Source organism: Gopherus evgoodei, chromosome 2, assembly GCF_007399415.2.
Source record: "Gopherus evgoodei ecotype Sinaloan lineage chromosome 2, rGopEvg1_v1.p, whole genome shotgun sequence".
In the NCBI taxonomy this organism is placed as follows: domain Eukaryota; kingdom Metazoa; phylum Chordata; order Testudines; family Testudinidae; genus Gopherus; species Gopherus evgoodei.
The window spans coordinates 6,427,582-6,454,266 of record NC_044323.1 but is presented as its reverse complement, the minus strand read 5'-3'; the positions used below and the strand labels follow the sequence as shown (position 1 = coordinate 6,454,266).

The 26,685-nt window shown below is 47.7% G+C and overlaps 1 protein-coding gene across 4 annotated transcripts in view; it reads right to left on the bottom strand.

Annotated features, from left to right (window-relative positions):
• Window positions 1-26,685, bottom strand: part of GJC2 (gap junction protein gamma 2) — a 140,940-nt gene that overhangs the window by 51,130 nt on the left and 63,125 nt on the right. For 2 of the 4 annotated variants that reach the window (XM_030549878.1, XM_030549879.1), the window contains one exon: window positions 26,582-26,681. The gene's annotated coding sequence lies outside the window, so the exon portion shown is untranslated. Of the gene's footprint in view, window positions 1-14,437; window positions 14,462-15,763; window positions 15,981-26,581; window positions 26,682-26,685 lie in introns of those variants that run through there. The other 2 variants (XM_030549881.1, XM_030549884.1) reach the window with 2 other exon arrangements.

Sequence of the window (26,685 nt, the reverse complement as noted above, 5' to 3'; positions counted from 1 at the left end):
TAAAAATTCATGATTTAAGGGAAAGTTTAGCATTTAAGATAAATTATTTACCCTCTTGTGATGGTGCAGGACTCACCCCTGTGGCACCTCCTGCTGGTCATCACAGGGAATTAGCGTTTCCAGCCTCCGGAGCGTCCTCTGCAGGCCAGTGTCCCACTGCTGTTGCCCCCCACCCTTCGTGTCCCTCCCAGGACCTGGTGTCCCTTGTCTTTAAGGTGCTGCCCCCTGGCAATACCCCCCCAGTCTCAGGGTCTCCCCACCCAGGGGAATCCCCAACCCTCTATCCCCACCTTGCCTCGGTTGTGGACTTCTGCTAGTCACCAGCTAGCCCCTACTGAGTGGGGCAGACAGCAGTGTAAAAGCCACTCATCATAGGCAAGGGGGGTTTGGACCTGCTGCCTCTGCCTACCTGTGGGCTGCCCCCTGCAACCCCAGTACCTAATTGGCCTTCCCCTAGGCCTGCAGCCTGGGGGGTTTCCAAGCCGGAGCTCCCCAGCTCCTCTGGCCTTCCCCCAGCCCTGCTCCAGCCTAGGCACCCTGCTCAGCTCCCAGCAGCCAGGTCCCTCCCTCTCAAAAGGCAAGAGAGAGAGTCTGTGTCTCCCTTTAGCTTCTGGCCCCAGCACTCTTATAAGGGCCAAGCTGGGCCCCGATTAGGCTGGCCACAGCTGTGGTCAGCGACTCACTCAGCTTCTCACAACTGTTCTCACTCTCTCACTCTGCTGCAGCCCTCTCCAGGGCTGCTTTTACCCTTCCAGGGCCGGAGCTGAATGATCACCCCGCTACACCTCTCATATAAATACACCAAATATTTTGATGTAAGTCATATAATATTGATCTGCACTGTTTTAATTCTCTGGAACAGAGGAATTGCTAAGAAATGGGAATATTGAGGTCAGAAATGAAGCTGCTAAGGGCATGAGACCACAGAGAGCAGGAGAAAAACAGATCTAAATCCTGTTCCGAGCCAACAACTTGGGCTGTGATGTTTACATCTCTGGTCATTTTAGTGCTCCCAGAACACGCACAGCCCAAGCAGCATTAATTTAATTCATCTACACGTGTCTTACGTAAAATGTTTGAAATTCTGTTCATACAAGTCTGGAACCACACACACACACACACACACACACACACACACACACACACGAAGCTTTCTTTGAACTCACAGTAGCACATCAGCAAAATCTCAGGTGGTTGAGTTCACGAGAGCAGCAAACTAAAGATCTAAGATAAGAGTGTGGGGAGAGCCCCTAGTTAATGCTCACCATTTGGGTTAGTCACTGCACATCGTTCCAGACAGAACCTTCTGTTTCCCTTCGGGAGGTCCCATTTGACAGCCTTCCAAGCAGCAGGTTTTAGAAAGCCTGAGCCAGCTCCCACCACGCAGTCAATCCAACCACATCTGGAAAGTCCAACTCAGCCTTAAACTCCCACTCTAATTTCTTGTGTTTTACACTTTGATTACTTATGGAATCCTTAAACTCCATAGTCAGGTCCTTCTGCTTTGGGCATGGTGGAGACAGTTTCAATGATGTGCATCTAAAATATGTTTCTGCCCCCCACCCAAAAACCTTCCAGTACCTGGCAATGAATCAGTCCCTCTCTTGGATTTGCCTGGATCAGTTAGACGAGTCTGGTAACCAAGACCACATCTAACCTTTAAATAACATCTTTTCCCCAGATCTGACAGACCAGCAATGATGCAGCAGCCTAGGTTTAGTGCAGTGTCCACATGCTTCTACCTAACATCTGTATTTCAGAACCCCTGATTTAGCTGGAGGTGGCTCAGCTCGGCTGCAGCCTCACACTTACACATGTCTTTGGTTCTCCCTTCTTTCCTTTTGTTTAGAAAATGCTTTATGCCGGAGGGTAGTGGTCCGACTGTAGGCACCTCTAACTGCAGCCAATCAGGATGCAGCGCCTTGTTTTAATTCAACAATGCTTCATTGAAATGCAGCCTCCCATCCTCGTGCGTCTTGCCCGTTCTTCTCAGCACTGGACGCCCTTGGAGGAATAGTTACATAGGGGAGAAGAGATACTCCCTTGAACAGCAAGCGAGCAGCACGCTGCTGATAAGTGAATCTCTGTATGCTCATTGTCTTCTAAATACAAGCCCTGAACCCTGACACCGCCATCAGATCTGCCGTGGATTTGCTTCTGCAGTACAGACAGCTGTAAGATTTCACAGCTGAGGAGCACGCTCTGTATCCTGAATGCCACTGTTCAGACAACATAATGGGTTATGTCAATTTGCATGATATATCACAGCATGGGACGATACAAAGCTGAAATTCCTCTGTCCATCATAATTATTTCAGGGATAAAGAGGTTCACTTTCTTTTCAGGGGACTAGGTGTTAGAGTGACAATCTTGGAAAATGACAGCCACCATTTATCCGCTGGTCAGGTACCCCTAAAGCAACAACAATATTGGATTGCTCACATTGTCCTCCCAATGTGCCTTAGCCTGCACCTCATGGGAGGAAAGGAGAGTTGAGTCATCAGGCCTATTCAGTCCTTGGCCAACAAAGGAGGTGATTGGTTCAACTGCACTGGTGGTTTCAGTGATGCTTGTCCACTGGGAAATTAAATGAAGCTATTAGACGCGTGTCACATCAACCAAGGATCTGTCATTGGATGGATCACTATGGCTCACTGGGGGGGAGGGATAGCTCAGTGGTTTGAGCATTGCCCTGCTAAACCCAGGGTGGTGAGTTCAATCCTTGAGGGGGCCATTTGGGGAACTGGGGTAAAAATCTGGGGATTAGTCCTGCTTTGAGCAGGGGGTTGGACTAGATGACCTCCTGAGGTCCCTTCCAAGCCTAATATTCTATAATTCTATCCTGAGCTGGAGTCTAACCAATGTTCTGGAAAAGTGCTATAACCTGGAAGCCATAAGGAATGATATTTATCCCCTCTAAGAAGTTTTTATCCCCCAGATCTTAAAGCACTCTACAGATGTGGGCAAACACTGTCACCCTGCACTGTGCAGATGGGGAAGCTGTGGCATTGAGAGGTGAAATGACTTGCTCAGTCCACATAAAAAGGAGGTGGCAGAAGGGTACATGAGCCCTGTGGATTAGAGCAGAGGCAGGAGCCATTCCTGCAGACAGCTTCTGTACCTGTGGGGGTAGCAAAGCTACACAGAGCTGACAAGGCCTTGCTCCCATGAGGGCAACCTCATGCACTTTTCCAGCCTCTCTGGCCCTGTGGCTGGTTCTTGCTAGCAGGGACAAGTCTGGAACCAAACAGTTCCAGACTTTGGTTCCAGGGCAAGGGGTGACCTGGTTCATTGCTGCACTGACCTACAGCACAATGCTATTTAAGTAAGACATGAGTTCAAGAAGGATGGTTAAGGCCTGGGACAGGTACTCAGGAGAGCTGGGTTCAAACTCTGGTTCTGCCACCGGCTTCCTGTCTGACCTTGGGCAGCTCATTTAATCTCTCTGCGCCTCAATTCTCCAATTGTTTTTCTGACTTATCTATTTAGACTGGAAACTCTGCAGAGCAGGCACTGTCTGTACAGCACCTAGCACAACAGGGCCCAGATTTCAGTGGTGGCCTCTAGGCGCTACTCTAATAGAAACAGCAATAACTGGAAAACAAACAATTTCGCAGTTGAAGGCCGTAAATGCTATGGCAAGGAATGGAATCACGCAGATTAGCCAGACAAACGAGTCACAAACCTCCCATACAAATTAGTGCCTGAGCACGACAGCACATTGAGCAGCACGTCCTCCACACCCTCAGAACGGAGGGGGCTCAGTTCAGCGATTTGCAAGCACTTCAGGGGGGGAAATAACAGTTGCAGCAGAAAGGAAATTGGAACTTTTAACATGTGCAGCAGACTGGGTTAACTAGCTCTGTCTGCAGTGTGCTGAGAAAACAGCTGGGCAGAACAAAGCAGTAGCATTGTCCTGGACAGGAAAGAGGTGACAATGAAAGTGTGCATGAGAGGGTGTGTTTAAATTCAAATGTGGCCAGGCATCAGTGTTCTCAAATGTAGACTCTTCTGGTAGCTTTGGAAAAACACCTAAGCCCAACTGAAGTCAATGGAAAGAGTCCTCAGACTTCAGTGGGCATTGGATCAGGTCTTTCTTGCCTCTGGTTGTTTAGAAGATGCTTTTCCCTCCTTTCATCTAAAGTAGACGCTTGTAAAACTCAGAACTAAGCAAAAGTTGACGTGGATTTTAAGAATAACAGTCAAAAGTGTTGTTGTTGTTTTAAATCTACCCTCAGGCCTTATGTAAAAGGTCCTTAGTTCTAACTGTCTCTAGCAACGGATTAAAACCTGACTCTTCAAGTTTAATCATCTATATTAGTGCCTAGATACTATGGTGATGAGTGCAGTGAAAATGCATATAACTTCATCTAATTTCTCCATATATTATTTCGCGTGTGTGTATGTGTATATAATATAACAAATTAGAATTTTAGACTTGCAGCAGCAAGGACTTCCCCAAGGACCTTAATTGTTGTGTCAGGATCCACAGCAGAATTAGGAGAATACTGGGAAAAAAGCGCCTGTGAACATTTGTTCAAATAAAAACCAGGGGCCAGATCTGCAGCTCGTATAAATTGGCAGCGCTCCATTGGCATTATGCTGCTTCACATCATCCGAGGAACTAGCCCCAAGAACTCATTTTGGAAGGATATGCTATCCCCTTTTATGAGTTTTCCACGGCAAGTAATTTTTTTGGTTCAGGGTTCGCCTTGGAAGCGCTCGGCAGCCCACGTGGAAATCTCTCCTTTTTCCTTCTCCCATTTGTAAACGTTTCAGTCGTCCAATCTGGGAGGAAAAAAATACCAATGGACGCCGGTGGTCAATTACACTCTGCGAAGAGCCAGCAGTCAAAGGGAATAGATCAGCGTGTATGGCGAGGTGCACGCCAGGCTGAAAAATTCCAAAGGAGCAAGAACGTAATGAAAATCACAGCCTGTCCGAGAGCAATTTACGAACTGAAAAAAGAGCTAAATTCATTGAGGGCCAGATTTACAAGTGGAAGAACAATGGGAGATGCTGAGTGCTGGTTGCTGAAAATCAGGTAAGTTCACTAATGGGTAACTGAGAGTCAGGGTTCAAATTCATCCACTTATATATGTACCTACAAGGGAGCTCTTGGGAGCAGAGTTATTTTGACCATCTGGCCTTGAATACATTATTCAGTCGTCCAGCTCTCCTACAATTAAGATGTAGTCGGTCTAACAGAGACAGAGTCTGGCTGGCTATCTATTGCCTTGCTTTTCCGTCTTTTTGAAAACATGCTTTTTGAAAGCATGTTCTAAAAGTACATTTGGTGGCTTGCAGAATTATAAAGCACAGTTGTCACGTCATTAAAATGCCCCTTTCCCTCCATGACTCACCCCAGCCCTGTTAAATTGGATTCACCGAAGTAGCTTTGCACATGGGAAGTTTTTTAACTGTGCTCCTCTTTTTAGGGGAGGAGAGTGCCCCATCTAGTGGTAATTTGGGGTTAAATGAGAATGAAGCCTTCGCTCTGGCACTCTGGAACAGCACCCATCTATCAAGGAATCTCAGGGAGGGCTCCTTTGCTTCCCTTTGTTCGGGCAGCGGTGTCATTTTACTTCCTAGACTGGGATTTCGATCCACAGTGAGTGCAAAGCCCATTTCTGCATCCCGGAATGGACACTGGAGTTGAATCATACCCCTGCCATCCGTCTCTGGTCAGGGCAGAACCTGCAGCTCCCTCGTGTTTTTTATGTTTTGTTCAGCTAGCGGGTGGTTTTATGAGTTTGCCAGAAGAGTTAAGACTCTTTGCATATCTCACCCCAGTGCCTGCTGTTAAAAAGTCTGAGAGATCAGTGGAGACTGCTTGGGGGGGGTGGGGAGGTGGCAGACAATTGATCATCTTTTACATTACTGTAAACTCGCTCCAGGTGCAACTTCACCCTTCCCTCTTCCAGATGTCACCAGCCTCCAATGAGTAGGGCACGAGATTGCAGTGTCTATATCCTTAGCCAGGCAAATGGCCAGTAAGGTCCTGAAATCCATGGGCGAGTCTTTCAATTTACTTCACTGAGTGTCAGAGTGAGACCCACGGGCCTGAAGCATGAGGGCCCTGAGTGACTTCCTGGATGGCTAAGGGTGCAGCTGCCATTTTGTGTCTTCCTCAGGAGGTGCTCAGCGCCAAGCTGAATCAGGCACTGTTGGAGCCATCGCAAAGTTTTTAGGTTTGCCTCTAAGTGTCCCGTTGGAAATTATGAAGGACATGAAATATTTAGAGCTGGTTGAAATTTTTCAAATTCCAGGAGAAAATATTCCTGAAAATGTTCCCCAGTTCCCCACCCCATCTATCCTCTCCAGCAGCTCCAACATTAAACCAGATGCTAATTTATTTCCCAGGGCAGAGCAATTATCCTAGGACTATCCACATAGGGTCAAATCCTCATGGGGTGAGCACCTCTAACTCCCACTGGTTTTAAGTGGATATTGCAGGGGCTCCCTGGGGTCAAATAGGAATTTTGCCATTGACTTTAACAGGGCCAGGATTTTGACTTGTTCTGCGTAGCACCTTGTGTGCCAGTGGATGGTGATAGCTGTGCTGCCTTGTACACACTGGGAGCTGGACTTTACGACACAGAGTGCTGCTGGCATCCGCCATCACCTAACGCAGTGTCTATGCAGGCTGTAGTTAGGGCTGCTGTGGGATGCACATCACATGGCTCCATGCCCATGTGTAATACCGACAGTCCCCAGTCGTCGGTAGGCAGGACTGAACCTGGGATCTCTGGAGCTAAATGCATGAGCTAAAAGCAATATGGCCTTTAGCTAAGGCTGTAGAGCAGACTCATTAATCTCTGTCTCTTGTGTCTTGGTGCCACTAGAAGGGACAGAACACCGCGGGGTGTGTGGGTTACACAGGCAGGGTCCCCCCAGCCCACTATCAAACAGCTGACAGATCCACTAATAGCAGCTCCCTTTCCTGGCTAAATAGCCAACAGCTCCCCTAAGGGCTCTTGGCAAAGGGCTGACAGCTCTCTCAGGGCACAGCTAAAACCCACAGCTGGCCCATGCCAGCTGACTTGGGCTCCTGGAGCTCAGGCTAAGGGACTGTTTAACTTGCTACAGGTGTTTGGGCTCAGGCTTGAGCCTAGACTCTAGGACCATGCGAGGTGGGAGGGTCCCAGAGTCTGTGCTGCAGCCTGAGCCCCAATTCTACACTGCAATTAAACGGCCCGGTGAGCCCAAGTCAGCTGGCATGGGCTGGCCGCGGTGTCTAATTGCAGCATAGACGTAACCTCAGAGTCCTGCGCTCACCCAACCCTGCTCAGTCTCTGGCCCTCTCCTGACTGCTTGCCCTCTGGTTCAGGTAGTGGCATCACAAGCCAGGTGCCAAGCCATGAGTCTTTTCTGACCAGTCCCTACGCTCCCCTTGCTTGTATACCTAGCATGCCAGCTGGGTGGTTTCTTTGCACCCTAGAGGCCACTGCACTCACTTGGCAATAGAGGGGTGTCGGTGGCATGCAGAGGGCTGTCCACGTGGGGCAGGTCAGACAGGGCCCTGCATTGGAATGGAAGGAGCAATTGTAGCTTACATAGTGCCCCAGGGCACAGCCCGGGACAGTGACCAACCTCTTCATCTCCTCCCACGTGCCTTCTTCCACACTGCTCCCCAGGACTGACTCACTGTGGCCCCTAGCTAAGCCCTGCTGCACCCTCCTAACCACCCCCCCAGCATTTAAGTTACACGTCCTCACCGGTGGGTGTAAGTTGCAACTCCATTTAGACCACAGCAGCAACTCTGGGAAATGTTTGTGTTTCCCCGCCACCAAGCTCCCAACTCCACAAAGCACTTAAGTGTATGCTTAGTTTTAAGCGCATGCTTAAGGCCATCTCTATTCAGCACAGCTCATAAGCATGCGCTTAAGCCCTGAATAGGGAGGGATTCAAACAGGTACTTAAACAAGCACAAACTTGATTACAGAGAGGGTGATTAACCATTGAAGTGACTATCAAGGGACAGGGCCGGCTCCAGGCACCAGCTCATGCTTGGGGAGGCAGGTTCTACGTGGCAGCATTCTGCCCAATCCTAGGGCGGCACGGCCGCTTTTTTTTTTTTGGTTCACCGATCCGGCCACTCTGTAGGGGGTGGTGGCGCAGAGGAAGGGAGCGCCCTGCTGGGAGCGGGCTGCACACTCCATCTGCCCCAGCCAGCGCCAGGTCTGCAGCAAGCCCGGCAGCACGCGTCCTTCCCTCCCCATCAACTGGAGCGGCACAGAGCCCTTCCAGCAGGCTGCGTGGCGATCGGGGCTGCGTGGCGAGTATCCCGCTGAAGCCCTGGTCACCCCCCTTCTCTCTCTCCTCCCACTCCCTCCCACCGCTAGCTGGGACATGTCTGCAGTGCAAGGAGTCCCCCTGCACCCTGGCTCCGGCCACCCCAAAGGTTTTTTCCCTCCCCTGCTTTGCCGTTCCAGTCACGCCGCAGGTTTTTTTTTCCCCCCCTGCTTTGCTGCTTGGGGCGGCAAAAGAGCCAGAGCCGGCCCTGCCAAGGGAAGTGGTGGCTTCTCCATCTCTTGATGCCTTCAGATCGAGACTGGATGCCTTGCTGGGAGATATAATCTGGTGAAACACAAGTTATTGGGCTTGACGCAGGAGTAACTGGATCCAACTCTCTGTCCTGTGTTATGCAGGAGGACAGACTAGAGGTTCTAATGGTCCCTGCTGTCCCTCAGATCTATGAATCTTAAGTGCTGGGCTGAATCAAGGCCCATGTCGGTGGAGCTTCAGACTATAACCTTCAAGCACCACAATCACGGCACTTCACTTCACCAGAGTACTGCCTTCTTCCTCTTCAAAAGCGCTTTACGACTGTCTAAGAAAGGCTACAGCACCTGTGAGGCAGACACCTCTCACTATATTCCTTTTGCCGGCTGCTCGGCTCAAGACTGAGCATTGTAAGATAGGACCTGAGATCTCCAGGGGCAACCCCTCTACATTAAAGACGACGGCTGCCATCTGGCTCCACTTCATGCAAACGGTATGCGGGCCTCAGGCTCCTGGCAGGTTGCCATGGCAGCACAATTTGGGCTGCAGTGAAATGGGCCAGCTGCCTGTTCTCAAGACGTGGCACGAAGCTAATATGGGATTTAAGATCCAGAGTAGTGTGTCACTGAAGTGTTCCGGAAAGAATGCCTCAGTGCTTCCAAGGTTATAATGGCCAGGAAGGAGGTGGATTATTCATTCGGATTGTCTTGGAGCAGTGAAAGGAAGAGGAGAAATGCCTAAACATGGAAAGAATCCAGATTCGCTCTATGGAAATACCTATGAGCTCTCATTGCTAAGGCACCAGCAGAGATTACTAAGGTTCAAAAAAATGTGGAAATACCCAGGGAAATGCACTGCAAGATGCAGGAAGCCTGGCTCTCTGGAGGACCCAAGAAGTCATTTCTGACAACTACAATCTCTCTGGATTTGATGCAAATCCAGCTTCTGGCCCTAATGTACATATGCATGCACCTCCAGGCCAGAGTTGTCTTAGACATATGCCCCCAAGGCAACGATATGGTTCACATTTAGATTTCTCTCATTTTCCCCTTAAAGTGAATTCATAGCACTGGGGGGAGATGCTGGACTGATGGCACTGAGGTGTGGAAAATATGTACAGAACCAGAGATAGCAGTGTAATCTTCACCCCGATGCCCTGCCAAAGCGTCTCAACTCTGACCTGCATGGATCCTCTCTCAGATAGTCCAGGCTCAGTCAGGATGGGAGGAGAAGTGCTCATTACACTAGGATTGCGAGGGATTTGGACACTACATGAATAGAGGCCACATACACACCTATAAGCATCTGCAACTTCTTTACTTTTCTTTGCGTCACTGCCCTGTGCCTGAGTTTCTCCATCTATAAATGAGGATGACAATATCTAATGCCACTACAAAGTGCTCTGAGATCTACTGAAGAAAAATGCTATGCAAAAAACTAGCATAGTCAATAAAAAAAAACTTATGGAAAAGGTATTTTTTCTATTAAATTCTGTAGGTCTTTTCCATGAGGGTTAAAGCGACCAGTTAGGAAGTGGTATCTCTTACTGTAATAAGTAGTACAAGCTCTGATCTCCAACACCTGCACAGAGCCCAGGGGAGCCAGAGGATTTAAGATAGCTACTTGTCTGCCAGAAACGGAATAGAGGTCCATCATCTCATTGAAAGGTAATCAGTGAACACCCTTCGGCTGGAGACAGACTTCAATTACTGCCAACACGACATGGGTTTGCACCAGTGACCTAGAGATTAATTAAATGTTTTTTAAACCCACAATTTGTCTCCCTGAGCAATTCACTCCCTTAAGCAGTGCCCCATTTAGCAGTGATCACATATTACAAGGAAAGAAACACGATACACCTCTACCCTGATATAATGCTGTCCTCGGGAGCCAAAAAATCTTACCGCGTTATAGGTGAAACCGTTTTATAGTGAACTTGCTTTGATCCATCTGAGAGTGCAGCCCCGCCCCCCCCGAGCACTGCTTTACCGCGTTGTATCCGAATTCGTGTTATAGCAGGTTGTGTTATATCAGGGTAGAGGTGTACCTGCTCTGTGCACAACAGGACCACACTACTTCTTTAAATATAGGTTGCAAGAATCTGATCCAAAGCTCATTAAACTCCTGGATCAGGTCCCTAATACATAACTGAAAAGTCACATCATCCCTTCCAAAGACAATGTCTGCTACTAAAACTTCCTTTAAGGAAAGGAATCCTTTAATTGGCGTGTAACCAACAGGGTTCTATAGAAATGTAATAGGGTCTAAAGAATCAACTCTAAACTCCTATAGAATTGAACAGAGAATGAAAAATATAATAAAGAATGAGATTCCGTCTATAGATTTTGGGAGCCATCCTAAAGAATCCTATAGCCAGGGTAGAATTTTTTCTGAATCCTATACGTTCTTTTAAAAGGAGGCAGTGTGATCTAGTGGGTAGAGCACCGGACTGGGACTCAGGAGATCTGGGCTGTATTCCTGCCTCTGCCACTAGCTTCCTGGGTGACTTGGACAAGTCACATCACTGCCCTGTGCCTCAGTTTCCCCATGTGTAAATTGGGATGACAATACTTAACTCCACAACAAAGTACTTTGATATCTACTGATGAAAAATACTCTATAAAAACTGTTATTAATAAAAGAAACCTTTTGCAAAAAGGTATTATTTTCTATTAAATTCTATAGATCTTTTCCAGGAGGGTTAGAGGAACAAGCTAGGAAGTGGTACCTCCTACTGTAACACATTTCATGAGCTTTGATCTCCGGATTCTTTACAGATGACTGTTTCTAACACACATTCCTTACTGCTTAAAAATGCAAAGCGTAAGCTGAGTCCCACAAGGAAAAAAATTCATGACTGAAGGAAAAAAAAGCATTGTAGCTTTAGGAAATGTCGTGGTTACGCACTCCATAAACCTGGCCATCTTTGGGCTGAGTTTTTCCACTATCTCACATTAGAGAGGACAACACGGGACACTTGTGGGAAGCATGGGCTTATTTTACTTTATGATATGCACGTTTGTATATGTGCATGCTTACCACCTCTCCAGAGAGCAAGGCACAGATGGGGCGGATTCCAAGGGACTGTTTTTGAGAGTTGCTCACGGCTTTGTGACTGCTCAACACATCTCAAGATCAGGCCCTAAACACATTCATTGGTCCTGATCTCACGTTGGATGCCTGTGGGTCACTCTCTGTGTCTGGATAGAGTCCCAGTGAAGTCAGTGGGGTAGATCTGCAGGTGGTAGAACTCAGCGCAACTCCACGGAGTTACACCAGTTCATACACTGAGCTTTCAGTGGAGCTCAGAATGGGGAAAAGGATCCACTTGTGGATCCAACTCCAGGATCTGGGACTGATTCTGACCTCTGCTGGGTTTTGCCTCAGTGCAGCTCAATTCAACTGAGTTTCCTCTGTCTTACCCTAATGCAAGGGAGATGACACAATCACACTCACTGGGGCACTTCGATTCCCACCCCCACATTGATTGTAAAGTGCAGAATTCTTAAAAATATTCTGCCGGGGGAATGAAATCCAGAGGGTTTCTGGATGGGCTTTGTGCTACAGAGCAACACTAGCTCATATGGTCTGCGGTGTCTCACCATTTCCACAGAAGAGCCTCTTTAAACAGGTCCGCTTGCTTGTCATAAACAGATAAGTAAGAGTTAATAGAACAAAAGTACTTCATATCTCTTTTGCCTGGAAAGGGTTAACAAGATCAGTGAGCCTGGCTGTCACCTGACCAGAGGACCAATCAGGGGACAGGATACTTTCAAATCTTGAGGGAGGGAAGTTTTTGTGTGTGCTGTCAGTGTTTGGTTGTTGTTCTCTCTGGGGGCTCAGAGGGACCAGACGTGCAACCAGGTTTCTCTCCAACCTCTCCGATACAGGCTCTTATATGTCCAGAATAGTGAGTACTAGGTAGATAAGGCGAGTTAGGCTTATGGTTGTTTTCTTTATTTGCAAATGTGTATTTGGCTGGAAGGAGTTCAAATTTGTATTTTGCTGAAAGGATTTTAATTTGTACTTGTATACTTGGGCTGGGAGGGTATTGCCAGTGTCTATAGCTGAAAGACCCTGTAACATATTCCATCTTAAATTTACAAAGATAATTTTTACTGTTTTTCTCTCTTTAATTAAAAGCTTTTCTTGTTTAAGAACCTGATTGTTTTTTTTATGCTGGTGTGAGATCCCAGGGGATGGGGTCTGGATTCACCAGGGAATTGGTGGGGAGAAAGGAGGGAAGGGGAGAGAAAGGTTAATTTTTCTCTGTGTTAGGATTACTTTCTCTCTCAGGGAGAGTCTGGGAGGCGGAGAGAGAAGGAGGGGGGAAGGTGAATTTTCCTCTCTGTTTAAGATTCAAGGAGTTTGAATCACAGTGATCTTCCAGGGTAACCCAGGGAGGGGAAACCTGGGAGAGGCAACGGTGAGGGAAAGGGTTTACTTTCCTTGTGTTAAGATCCAGAGGGTCTGGGTCTTGGGGGTCCCCAGGCAAGGTTTTGGGGGGACCAGAGTGTACCAGGCACTGGAATTCCTGGTTGGTGGCAGCGCTACAGGTTCTAAGCTGGTAATTGAGCTTAGAGGAATTCATGCTGGTACCCCATCTTTTGGACGCTAAGGTTCAGAGTGGGGATTATACCATGACATTGCTAATGGCCGTTCTGATGGCCTGAGGCTCCAGGACCTCCCGACCTCTAATCACAGCTCCAAACACTGACACCCGTGGGCAAAATGGGGACCCACTAAAGGCAGTGGCGGGTCCTCCGCAGAGGGAGGCGGAGGAGGCCAGAACAGGGGGCACCATAACTGCACTGTAACAGAGCTGGAGAGTCCAAGGAACCAGCAGTGAGGCAAAAGCCTTCTGCATGGTGGAGCTGCAAGGTCTGCACAGAACATGGTGAGAAGTCCTCAGGGTTTGGAAGCTGAATCTCCAGCTTCAGCCATGGTGTAGGAGAGAGCAAGAGTCTGATGGAAGGATCCAAAGGCCCTCCTTGCAGAGTCCCCCAGGCCACAAGTGGATTTTCCCTTCAGCTCATCCACTTTCCCTCTCAACTCCCTTCCCCCTGAATAAACCTCTTCCCCACCTCCACCAGTGTCTGCGCCTCTGAAATCTCTCCCACTGAGCTCTGTCACTGCATTCTGTGGTGCACACACACACTGCTCTGGGATACCAGCGCCAGCAACACCCCCAACACACGACACTCCCAGCAGAAATGGGGTGTGCAGGGGGCTGGCCGGCTGAGGCCCATCCCTGCGTCTGGAAGATGTTACACTGCACTCCCGGACTGGGCCAGCTCCTTGCCTGGGGTAAATCAGCATCGCACCACGAAAGTCAGGGGAGCAATATCGATTTACGCCAGCTGTGCGTCTGGCCCACTGTCTTTAAGGCCACGTTGGAGGGATCTGTCCACCACTTTCAAACACAGGAATGGCCAGTTTTCGGGGGCTACTTCTTTCAAGCCGCCCAGTCACAGCTGCACTTTGTTATCTCACAGGACCCACAAGGAACAGCTCTTTGTACAGGAAGAGGTGAAATTGTGCAAAGCAGCCATCACATGAATCATGTTATTCAAGGAGGAAAACAAACTGCTTCCTTAAACAGTCATGTAGGCTTCCCTGCCAGGGACAATTACAGGCTCTAGTTCAGCAAAACACTTAAGGACATGCTTAACTTTTATAACAAATAATATCCCCTAGCTCAGTTTGCCGATGAATCTCCAAGTGCTTTACAAAGGAAAGTTGTATCATTATCCCCATTTTACTGATGGGGAAACTGAGGCACAGAACAGTGCAGCAACGTGCCCAGGGTCAGCCAGCAGGGCAGTGGCAGAACTGGGTGGGAATAGAGCCCAGGTTCTCTGAATCCCAGGCTCTGTCCACCAGACCCCCTGTGCTTAAGTCCCAAGAACTTAAAAGTCAAGCAGATGCTTACGTGTTTTGCTGCACAGGGATGGGCTGCTTGAATGGAGGCAGCAGAGGACGCCAGTGACTCAGGATGTTCTGCCTCACAAGGACCAGCAGAAAGCTCCTCTAAGGCCCTGTCTGCACAGGGACACTCAGGAAAGTTACAGTGATTCAAAGTGTGCTGGACTCCAGGTGGATGATCTCATTCAAGAGACAGGTGGCTTTATCTCACTATAACTGAATTTGAACTCTTCCCACTCCAGTCCCAGTGGGCAGCCCCTGGCTCAACAGCATGCAGGAGGCACCGGGCCCCTTGGTAGCTTCTCAGAGTCTCCTCCCACCCCTCCCTGCAGCGCTAAAAGCCAGTTCTCTCCCCCTTTCCCAGCAACGTGGGGCGCTCTGCTCCTCAGACGGAAGCATTTCAAACCCAACAAGCTGTTACCAGCTAGCAGAAAAAGATCTTTGAAAACTAAATTCTTCCAGATGCACCTTTGTCATTTCTGGGTGCGGAAATCTAATGTTACGGAGCTGCTGGGGCCTCCTCCCGGGACTATTCTGTTAACGGTGCGGAGACAGGGAGCTTTCTGTCTGCCTCACCTCCTGTTTGGTAATAGTCCAGAGTTAACTGATCCGGGCTCCCTACCACTCCTGCGGCTTCTTTGTCCCTTGTAGGGTGACCAGATGGCAAGTATGAAAAATCGGGACAAGGGGTAGGGGGTAATAGGCCACTTTATAAAACAAAGCCTCTAATACTGGGACTGTCTCTATAAAATCAGGACATCTGGTCACCCTAGCTCCCTTGCAATCAGCAAAGTCATAATCTCCAGATGTGTCTGAAGTCACTGGGGGTCGTGACTTCTAGCAGGGAACAAGTACCAGGCCCAGGGCCTGATCCAAAACCCCTTGAAGTCAATAGGAGTCTTTCCATTGGCTTCAGAAAACGCCAGATCAGACCCCAAACCCTCAAAGCCTATGGGAGTTGGGGGCACTCAGCACTTACACCTGGAGGACCCACTATGCAGCAAAGAAATGGGCCACATTTCTCATGCCCTGCACCTTGTGGAGTTGATAATACCAGGGTAAAGGGCATAAAAAATGCTACCAAATTGGAATGGTTGCTTTTTGCACTGGTGTGATTGATGGCACAAGGTGCAGAGCAATAGAGAATTGAGCCATTTGTTCCCATGCAGATGTCCTGATAAGAGAGAAAAGGAAGTAAAATAAAGACAGAAGATAGGAGATGTCTGAGCACTGGCAGAGCTGGCTCAAGAGGCGGATAATTTTCAAAGCTCCTGTATAGGAATAAGCAGCACTTTCAGGCTAAAAGCAGCTTAGGAAAAGAAAATCAACATACTGAGAATTCCTGGACTCAGCGCTCTGCAAAACCGTCCCATCCTTCTTGGCTCTGGTATCTTCGTACCCAGCAGGGAAAGAATCATACACTTTCCCGCTTCACGGATTCTGCTGGCCAGGGAACCTAGACAGGAACAGCTTGCAAAGGCAGATCTTCAAACTGTTTCTTTTCCTCCCCTCCTTCAAATCAATCTCTCTTCCCGCTGCACACGCCTGGAGACTCCAACACTGGAGCTTGGCTGGGGAAAGCTTCCTGTTAGAGATGATCCCTCCAATAGGAGCGGGGCATGGGAAGGCTGACTCACGGACTGAGTAAACACCAAGAAGACGTGCTGCAAATTCCTTTCCACTGGGGACACAAAGGGTTCTTTTTTCCTTTGCCAATTTCCCCCAAGAGTTATACTCTGGTCTGATATTCACCAGAAAAATGACAATGTGATGATTCCAATTACAGCACAGAGCCCTCTGTACCTCAGAAAAAATCAGGCCACTTATCTAGGTGTGGAACTAAGGATGTAGGGCCAAGTTATTTAAAAAAAAAAATCAGGGACCTGAAGGTAGGCTCCTAAATACATGCTCAAGCACCTAACTCTGATTTTCCAGAGTGCTCAGTGCACAGCAGCTCCTGTTGTGCAGGAACCAGATTTTTCATTTGTGGAGGAATTTTATTATTTTGAAATTTCTTCCATTCCGGAAGGAAAGCAAAAAACATCAACGTTTTCTGTGAAACAAAGTTCCACACCCACAAAAAAAGTTGTATTTTGGGTCCAGCCAAATGTTTCATTCTGATTTGACACTGGTTTTGTTTTACACTGCCCGATGTCAAATGCCAAATCAAAATGAAAAGCCATTTAGCGAGGGAAAAATCGAAACGGTCCCGCTCTTAACAGGGCAAAATGGAACCTAGCGCCCTGATCGAAAGGCTGGTTTTCATTTCCAAACGCGTCATGGTCAAAGGTGACACGTTTCTGTGAAACTTTTCACTGTTACCCTATCGGCATTTTCCAACGGCGAGACATGCCACCTGAAAGTGACCAGCCAGCCCTAGCTCCCACCGAGGCCCCATTCACTTTCCCATGGCTCCGTTTTGCACTGTGCCATAGCCAGCGGGTCCCGGTTCCACTGTTGGCAGACAGGGCTTGAGCACTGGAGCCAGGGTGGCCAGTATCTAGAGAGGAATCATGGAGCCCCAGAGCTGGTGAAGAGGAACTCTCCATTGGTTCTACAGCGGGAATCCTGCCCCTTTCCCCCAGTAGCTTTCCATACAGGGGAAAACAAACTTTACATCCCTGTCAGGTCCTGCCTGTGGGGCTGCCTCATGCCATGTGGCAATTTGGCCATCAGATCTGAGGTAACTAAGCTGGGCAGGTTTTATCCTCTTGGCATTGACAGAGAGGGATCTCAGTGCTTCACCCTGGCACCCAGCACTGGGATCATCACAAATCATCAATCACAGCCAGTTGTAATGACAGAAACCTTGTCTCTTGGCTCCTAAAACATGCATCTGTACCATCTGGGCTAAAGGAGAATCTTCATTCAGCTGTCTGTACTACTAGGGTTTATTTCCTTTCTATGGGCCAACCTCTGGGGTCCACATAATCACCTAGGTGCTATGGCCCTGATCCTGCAAATGTATCCCAGTGGTTAGATCCTTACATCTGCACAGCATCCAACTAACTTCAACAGATTCTGCGCAAGCATAAAGCTCTCTCTGTGTGGATCCTGTTGCAGGATCAGGAACTCAGCCAATACATGGTAGCATCCTTGAGCTCTCGCATGTGTTTCCACCCCAGATAACATCAGACAAAGGAAGTCTGTACTGAAAAGCAGGGTCAATGTTGCAGAGGTAGTGGATTGTCCATTCCCAAGCACTGTGGTGTCATCATTTATACCAGCGCAAAGTAGGTGTAAAACACTAATTGCTGTACACCCACTCTGCCCAAGTGTAAGTGACTGAAGAATCAGTCCCTGCACTCTCAGCCGATCTCCCATTGGTTTGTTTGTTCTCTACGCGGGAGGAGCCCAAGGATTTTACAGTGCTTTGGACAGCCACTGGATGACAAATTAGATCTGTTTCTGCCGGAAGCCAAGCCTTGAAGCAGTTGTAAGAACCGACTGCCTTCCTGGCTGCATTCAAAGAAAAATCTCTTTAGCTTTTGGAAGCTGTTGCACTGTGGAAGGAACCACAGCTGTCATGAAGAGAAAGCAGACACTGCGCATCACCAAACGCAGCTATGCCGATTACACGGCTCAGTGGGTGCAACTTGGAGAAACTGAGCTAATGGTTTCAAGATTAGTCACTACATTTGGGGGGGCTTCAAATTCTGGGTGCCCAGCTTTTTAAGGGGCCTGATATAGAGAGGTACAAAGCACCTGCAGCTCCCATTGACTTGAACAGGAATTGTGACCCGTGGTGTCAAAATGAACTCCCAGCACTCACAATTAGTAGATGCATTTGAAAATCTGGGCCTACATATATTTGCAAGAGGTATATAATGATCTGATGACTGCGCCCTCATTTCTAGGGTCCGTGTCACCAAAAAACTCCTTTTGGCCACAAATATATTTGGCAACACAGATGCTGCATCTCTCCTAGGAACAGTAACACAAAGTGTAAGAAGAAATTACGTGGCTTGATCCAGTTGTAAGCAACAAGCACTTGTAATCTGGATGCATCATGTTCCATTGTGGGTGGGCTACGAGCAGCGAACCTCGGCTCTCTGGATCTCAATCTATGAGCCTCTACTGCCTGAGTTCCAAGACTCATCTGTGTTAGCCAATGTTATAGAGGGCTGCACAGTGGAATGCTAATCCATGTTATGCTGTGCAGCCACTAGGAGGCACTGTGTGCAAAATACCTCATTTAAATTAACTTCAGCCACACCTGGCAGTAGGGTGACCAGACAGCAAGTGTGAAAAATCAAGAGAGCGGTGGGGGGTAATAGGCACTATGTAAGAAAAAGGCCCAAATATTGGGACTGTCCCTATAAAATCGGGACATCTGGTCACCCTACCTGTCACAGCATCAAAGGATCTTATGGTGAACACATCTGGTGTGTATAAGCAACGGCTGGAGTTAGTTTTATAGATGACACAGGAGCATGACGGACTCATCAGCTTCTAGCCATCACCAGAGGGATTAAAGAAGAGTCTCATGTATCACATGGGCCCTTTTCGGGTTTGTGTATATGCACTGTAAACCTGGGTCTGTGGGATCCAGGCTCATGAACTCCATGTTTCCAAGTCCACACTGCACTGGGTTTAAATTGCTGGACCTGGTTCTCAGAGGCACAGTGGGACTCGAGCTCTGACCCATCCCCAGCAGGGTCCTAGGACCTGGGTCCCGAGTGCGTGCTGACTCTGGTCAAACTGATGTGTGTGTGGTTGGAAGATTGCAGTCAGAGCTTGGACTTTGTGTGCAGTAAAGACTCCTTAGACACCTGTGGAAACTTCAACTTTGCATGTGTGTATTTTAATTTGTATTGTGGTACCTGTTACAAGCCTCAGCTGAGATTGGCGACCCCTTGTGCTAGTCTCTGCCCCAAAGAGTCCTTAGTCTAAACAGACAAGACAGACAAAGGGTGGGAAACCAGGGGCAAAGTGATTTGACCAGGGTGACATAGGAGGTTAGTGACCGAGCCAGGAACAGTAGCCAGGCCTTGTGACTTCCAGGCCAGTGCTTCTAACCACTAGAACACACTGCCTGCTGCGTGTATGAGAGACAGCAGATTTCTGAGTGCGCCTGAGTCCAGTAGACTCAAATTTGAAAATCTTTAAGGCATAATCTCTTTTTTTCACCGTTATAAGAAAGGATGGAGAGGGCCCTGATTGTGAGACAGTGCTGCCCCAAAGCATTTACAATCTTGGTTAAAGACAAACCCAGTGGATGAAATGGACACATGGATGAAAAGGGTATGCCTGGCTAAGGGAGAGGGGAAGGACTGGCTGTTTTAGGGACTGTTCTCTCTTTTGCCTCTGAACAGAGACAGATTTGCATGTGTGTTTAATCAGTTCTGTTACTATGCCCTTAGCCAGAGGGCGGAATTTTAGAAATTTGAAATAAGTAAGGAAAAAGCAAGCATACGCAGGCATGACCCAACGCTGTGACTGAAATGGGAGGCTGAATGTACAGAGAACACAGGATCTGGTCCGATACACAGCACGCTCTTCACTGCTGATGATTTGATGCAGCAGAAACTTGTCCGTTGGAACAGACGCCTGGGGCCAGGGCACATCTTTTTTTCATTTCCGCTTTGGAGAGAGAGCTGACAAACCACAAACCCCCCACAAACTAGAAAGCATAAGCATTCTGGGACCAATCCCAAAGACAGAAGGAAAATTCCCTCCCTTCACCCATCTAAGTCATTTTGGTTACACACAATCTGTGTTGGATTCATGCACTTCATGTGGCTGTTTCTTACTAAGCTTTGTAAGAAAGAGACAGGCAAAGACATGAAACTCTAATGGAGACCCAGGGTATTTATAGTACTCACTGCTCTGCCTAAGTACAGTGAAGACCTAAAGGATTTGCTTTAGGGTGTACTGAGGATCTGTTCTCTTTCCCTGAGGAAGGATAAAGTAGATGCTAAGCATGACTCTAAGGGTATGGCCCTATGTTATTTTTAAAGTTATTACTAAATGGGTCCAGTTCTCCTTTCACGTTGATGCAAATCAAAATTTACTCCATTGGAGTCAGTAGAGTTGTACTGGTGAAAGAGAAAAATCAGCCTAAAACTACACCAAGATATGTATTAAAACTAAGTTCTTTGATGTATCACTGTTTGAGAAAACATACTAAGGGTAGGTCTACATCTACAATTTTGCAGTGCTGGTTGTTACAGCTGTATTAGTACAGCTGTATAGGGCCAGCGCTGCAGAGTGGCCACACTTACAGCAACCAGCGCTGCAAGTGGTGTTAGATGTGGCCACACTGCAGCGCTGTTGGGCAGCTTCAAGGGGGGTTCGGGGAACGCGAGAGCAAACCGCGGGGAAGCAGGTCTCCTTCCCCGGTTTGCTCCAGTGTTCCCCGAACCCCCGTGCAAGCAGGTCTCCTTCCCCGCGGTTTGCTCTCGCGTTCCCCGAACCCCCCTGCAAACCGCGGGGAAGGAGACCTGCTTGCACGGAGGGGGTTCGGGGAACGCGAGAGCACACCGCGGGGAAGGAGACCTGCTTGCACGGAGGGGGTTCGGGGAACGCGAGAGCACACCGCGGGGAAGGAGACCTGCTTGCACGGAGGGGGTTCGGGGAACGCGAGAGCAAACCGCGGGGAAGGAGACCTGCTTGCACGGGGTTCGGGGAACACTGGAGCAAACCGGGGAAGGACACCTGCTTCCCCGCGGTTTGCTCTCGCGTTCCCCGAACCCCCCTGCAAACCGCGGGGAAGGAGACCCGCTTGGGGGGAGATTCGGAGAACACCGGAGCAAACCGCGGGGAAGGAGACCTGCTTGATTACCAGAGAGGCTTCCTCAGGTATGCTGGGATACCTGCTTATTCCACGGAGGTCAAGAAAAACGCTGGTAAGTGTCTACACTTGATTACCAGCGCTGGATCACCAGCGCTGGATCCTCTACACCGGAGACAAAACGGGAGTACGGCCAGCGCTGCAAACAGGGAGTTGCAGCGCTGGTGATGCCCTGCAGATGTGTACACCTCCTAAGTTGCAGCGCTGTAACCCCCTCACCAGCGCTGCAACTTTGTGATGTAGACAAGCCCTTAATGTGTTTCAATGTATGCAATTGCCCACCCCAAGAGCTCCAAAATCATGGATCAGACTCTCAAAAATCATGAAATCATTTTAAAATTCATGAGGTTATTTAAAATAAATTTTAAAACAGTGGGGACCTCTTTATTTGACTTGGTTTTTGAGGCTTTAGCGGGTCATGTTTTCATGCTTTTCTCTGCAACCAGGAAGTTTAGAAACTATATCTTTTTCATGAAAGCTGAAATCATGTTCACATGATTCCTAAAACTGGGATTTTATGAAAAAATACCAAACAACATGAGAGTGGCGAATACTGCATATGTGAGCCTCATTCTGCACCTCCTGATATAGTCATTTACACTCCACTAAGTCACTGTGCAGTAGATGTAAAACACTCGCCAGATAGCAGGGTAGCATTTTACCACCACTTTGCCCGGGGGAAGCGGTTCCACAGGGGAAAGGCAGTGGATAATCAGGCTCACCGGGAACACAGATGGACCCATCTACATCAGTGCTTCATAATCCCCTTGGCATGGGAGTCCAAAGTGAAATGCATTCCCAAAATGCACTGCTTGCTCTACCTCACCTGTACATCGTCTTTCACTGGTGCGACAGCTCTTTAAAGAACCTGCCCACATTCCATCATTGCGAAGAGATTCAGGCAGGAACCACCAGTAAGGAGGTTAAGTTATGCATCTATTCATATTTGCTAAGGCTAGAGCTCCAATTTCACCTTCTTTCCCCTTAGAAACACTGGGCCCAATCAGGCAGCATTACCCACTAACACAGGGGTCAGCAACCTTTCAGAAGTGCTGTGCCAAGTCTTCATTTATTCACTCTGATTTAAGGTTTCGCGTGCCAGTAATGCATTTTAACGTCTTTAGAAGGTCTCTTTCTATAAGTCTATAATATATAACTAAATTATTGTTGTATGTACAGTAAATAAGGTTTTAAAAATGTTTTAAGAAGCTTCGTTTAAAATTAAATTAAAATGCAGAGCCCCCCGGACCGGTGGCCAGGACCCTGGCAGTGTGAGCGCTACTGAAAATCAGCTCGCATACTGCCTTCCGCACGTGTGCCATAGGTTGCCTACCCCTGCACTAACAGAACCATAGGTTTTGGCCCGTTGACTAGGTTCTACCTGCAAAAATACACATGCACACCTCATTTTGTGTATCCAAATGCCAGGTTTCCCCAACCAAGGCATGAACACTCACATAAGAGACCTTTCATTTTATTTTCACAGCGCTGCAAGACAAGCTAAGACCAAAGGAATACAATCACCCATAAACATATCCCACACATGCAAATCCACCATTGCACTACACAGACCAGTTTGGGGCCAGCAAACGTCAAAGTGCCCAAAATAGGGTGCACACTCATTGTGGGTGCCTAGTAACTAATGACACGCAGAGACAGCTAGGTCACACTTTTGTCTACACAGACAATGCCTGCTTTTTCCCTTTTGCAGCCACAGCTTATGCAGCCATGTTTGGTCCAGGGAGAACTGGGGAAGGGAGGAGAGGAAAAGAGAATGAATTTTTGTCTGGGAGAAGAAGAATGGTCCAGTGATTAGGGAACTAGTCTTGGAACATCTTGGTTCAACTCCTGCTCTGTCACTGTTTTCCTGTGTGACCACATGGGCAAGTCACTTAGCCTCACCGTGCCTCAGTTTCCCATTTCTAAAACTGGGATAACAGAACTGCCCTACCACACTATGTTGTGGATGAACACATTAACGACTGTGAGATGCTCAGATATGACAATAATGGGGGCCAGATAGGAACTTTAAATAGATTTCCAAAAAGCCATTGAGTGAGTGATTGAGCACCTGAAATTCTCTTTTTTAAAAAAAACCCTAGGCTGGTAGAATTATTCTGCACATTGACATTACAACAAGTGCAGAATGAACAACTGATATAACCAGTACACCCTAACCTTGTGTTTACCACCACCTATAGTGTTGCCACCTCGTGGTTTTATTGCTAGTCTCATGAGAATGAATGTTTCTCTTAAAGCCTCAGCTCCTGGAGTCATGTGGTTATATGAGACTCTCAGCATGCATGTTTTTAAAAACAGTAAATTTCTAGCCCTCATGACTGTGAGGAAAGGCTTATAAATGCAAACCAAGTGCACCCTGAAAGCTCAGAAACCTCAAGGTAAACACAAACTACCCAAAATAGATGATTAAACAGCCCGAGTGATTTTTAAACCAATGCTATGATTTGGGGGGGGGCTGACTCATGATTCCTGATTGGAATTGGCAATGCCATATTGATATCACAGTAGCACCTAGGGTATGTCTACACTGCTGCTAGCAGTGAGCTTCCCAGCCCAGGGAGACAGATCATGCTAGCTCCGCTTGAGCGTGCGAAAAATAGCAGTGGGAATGCCACAGCACAGGTGGTGGCTCAGACTAGCCAGCCACGCACAGACCCAGGGGTCAGTCGGGCTTGGACTCGGGTGGCTAGTGCCACAACGGCCACACTGCTGCGTTCAGTGCACTAGCACAAGTGAAGCTAGTGCCGGTCTCTCTACCTGGGCTGGGAGGCTGTAAACATATCTCTAGTGTCCCAACCAGGCCAGGACCCCATTGTGGTATGGGCGGTACAGGTATGCTTACATCCCAGGCCCCGGTGAACTTACTGTCCTAAAGATGTGATACAACAGGTGAGTCTTTCTCTCACACACAGTTTCTTTGTGCTTTGCAGCTCAACTTCAACAAAAGTTACTGAAATCTCCAGCAGCAAAGAATCCTGTGGCACCTTATAGACTAACAGATGTTTTGGAGCATGAGCTTTCGTGGGTGAATACCCACTTCCTCAGATGCATGTAGTGGAAATATCCAGGGGCAGGTATATATATGTCTGCTAGCAAGCAAGCTAGAGATAACGAGGTCAGTTCAATCAGGGAGGATGAGGCCCTGTTCTAGCAGTTGAGGTGTGAAAACCAAGAGAGGAGAAACTGGTTCTGTAATTGGCAAGCCATTCACAGTCTTTGTTCGATCCTGAGCTGATGGTGTCAAATTTGCAGATGAACTGAAGCTCAGCAGTTTCTCTTTGAAGTCTGGTCCTGAAGTTTTTTTGCTGCAGGATGGCCACCTTAAGGTCTGCTATAGTGTGGCCAGGGAGGTTGAAGTGCTCTCCTACAGGTTTTTGTATATTGCCATTCCTAATGTCTGATTTGTGTCCATTTATCCTTTTCCGTAGAGACTGTCCAGTTTGGCCGATGTACATAGCAGAGGGGCATTGCTGGCATATGATGGCGTATATTACATTGGTGGATGTGCAGGTGAATGAACCAGTGATGGTGTGGCTGATCTGGTTAGGTCCTGTGATGGTGTCGCTGGTGTAGATATGTGGGCAGAGTTGATATCGAGGTTTGTTGCATGGATTGGTTCCTGAGCTAGAGTTATTATGGTGTGGTGTGCAGTTACTGGTGAGAATATGTTTCAGGTTGGCAGGTTGTCTGTGGGCAAGGATTGGCCTGCCACCCAAGGCCTGTGAAAGTGTGGGATCATTGTCCAGGATGGGTTGTAGATCCTTGATGATGCGTTGGAGGGGTTTTAGCTGGGGGCTGTATGTGATGGCCAGTGGAGTCCTGTTGGTTTCTCTCTTGGGTTTGTCTTGCAGTAGGAGGCTTCTGGGTACACGTCTGGCTCTGTTGATCTGTTGATCTGACTCTGCCCACATATCTACACCAGCGACACCATCACAGGACCTAACCAGATCAGCCACACCATCACTGGTTCATTCACCTGTACATCCACCAATGTAATATACGCCATCATATGCCAGCAATGCCCCTCTGCTATGTACATCGGCCAAACTGGACAGTCTCTACGGAAAAGGATAAATGGACACAAAATCAGACATTAGGAATGGCAATATACAAAAACCTGTAGGAGAGCACTTCAACCTCCCTGGCCACACTATAGCAGACCTTAAGGTGGCCATCCTGCAGCAAAAAAACTTCAGGACCAGACTTCAAAGAGAAACTGCTGAGCTTCAGTTCATCTGCAAATTTGACACCATCAGCTCAGGATTGAACAAAGACTGTGAATGGCTTGCCAATTACAGAACCAGTTTCTCCTCTCTTGGTTTTCACACCTCAACTGCTAGAACAGGGCCTCATCCTCCCTGATTGAACTGACCTCGTTATCTCTAGCTTGCTTGCTAGCACACATATATATACCTGCCCCTGGATATTTCCATTACATGCATCTGAGGAAGTGGGTATTCACCCACGAAAGCTCATGCTCCAAAACGTCTGTTAGTCTATAAGGTGCCACAGGATTCTTTGCTGCTTTTACAGATCCAGACTAACACGGCTACCCTCTGATACTTGAAATCTCCAGGTTTCAAAAGGACATTTCACAAGCGTTTAATTTTCAAAATTCCTTTAGTTTTGTAAATGGCACCATTGATATGAAGCCTAGTCAACTGAACAAGAGGAGTTAACAATAGCTTCAGGTACCTGCTCCTGTGGTTTTGCAATCCAGCTTTCCTGCTTTTGTTTCTCTTCCCAGCTGATGCATGGGAGAAAGACAATGGAAACTAGACTGACTATACAGGGTAGGGAAGCCATTCCCAGGATCTTTTTCCATAGAAAATTGCTTGATGTGTTTGAAAGCCAAATTTGGATCCAGATCCCAATTTTGGAAATAGACTTTAGTTAAAAAATGTTAAAGCTTTGAGTTTCACTGGGAGTTAGGCTGCTAAGTTACTCAGGCACTTTTGAAAATCTTATCCATGTTCTATTTCAGATCTGGGTCAAGTTCCCACCCATTCTCATCTTTTTAATGGGCTGGACCAATACCTCAGATCCAAACTTGGGGGCATTGAAAATACAGACTGGAGTCTCAATTCTACAGCTTAAACTCATCTTTAACATAAGACATTATGTGGACTTTGAAAGTTGGCATAAGGGAAAACAGAAGGTAAGCCAAGTTTCACGCTTCCCAATCTTGTCAATACCACAAGGGTCAATACCTTGGGATCTCACAAAGGCAAAGGTTAAAGTGTGAAGTGCCCCCTTGCTGTGAAAATCGTATTTTATTCCTACCTGAGATACACAAGGAGCTGTATATTATTAACAGAATTATTCGGAGTTCCCTACCTTTCACGGAGAGGAAAAAAATAGCTGCTTCTTTGCTGCAGATCTTCGCTGCATAGCCGGAAAGCTTTGAAAAAAATCACTGCTGTTGGTGACTTCAGTACTAA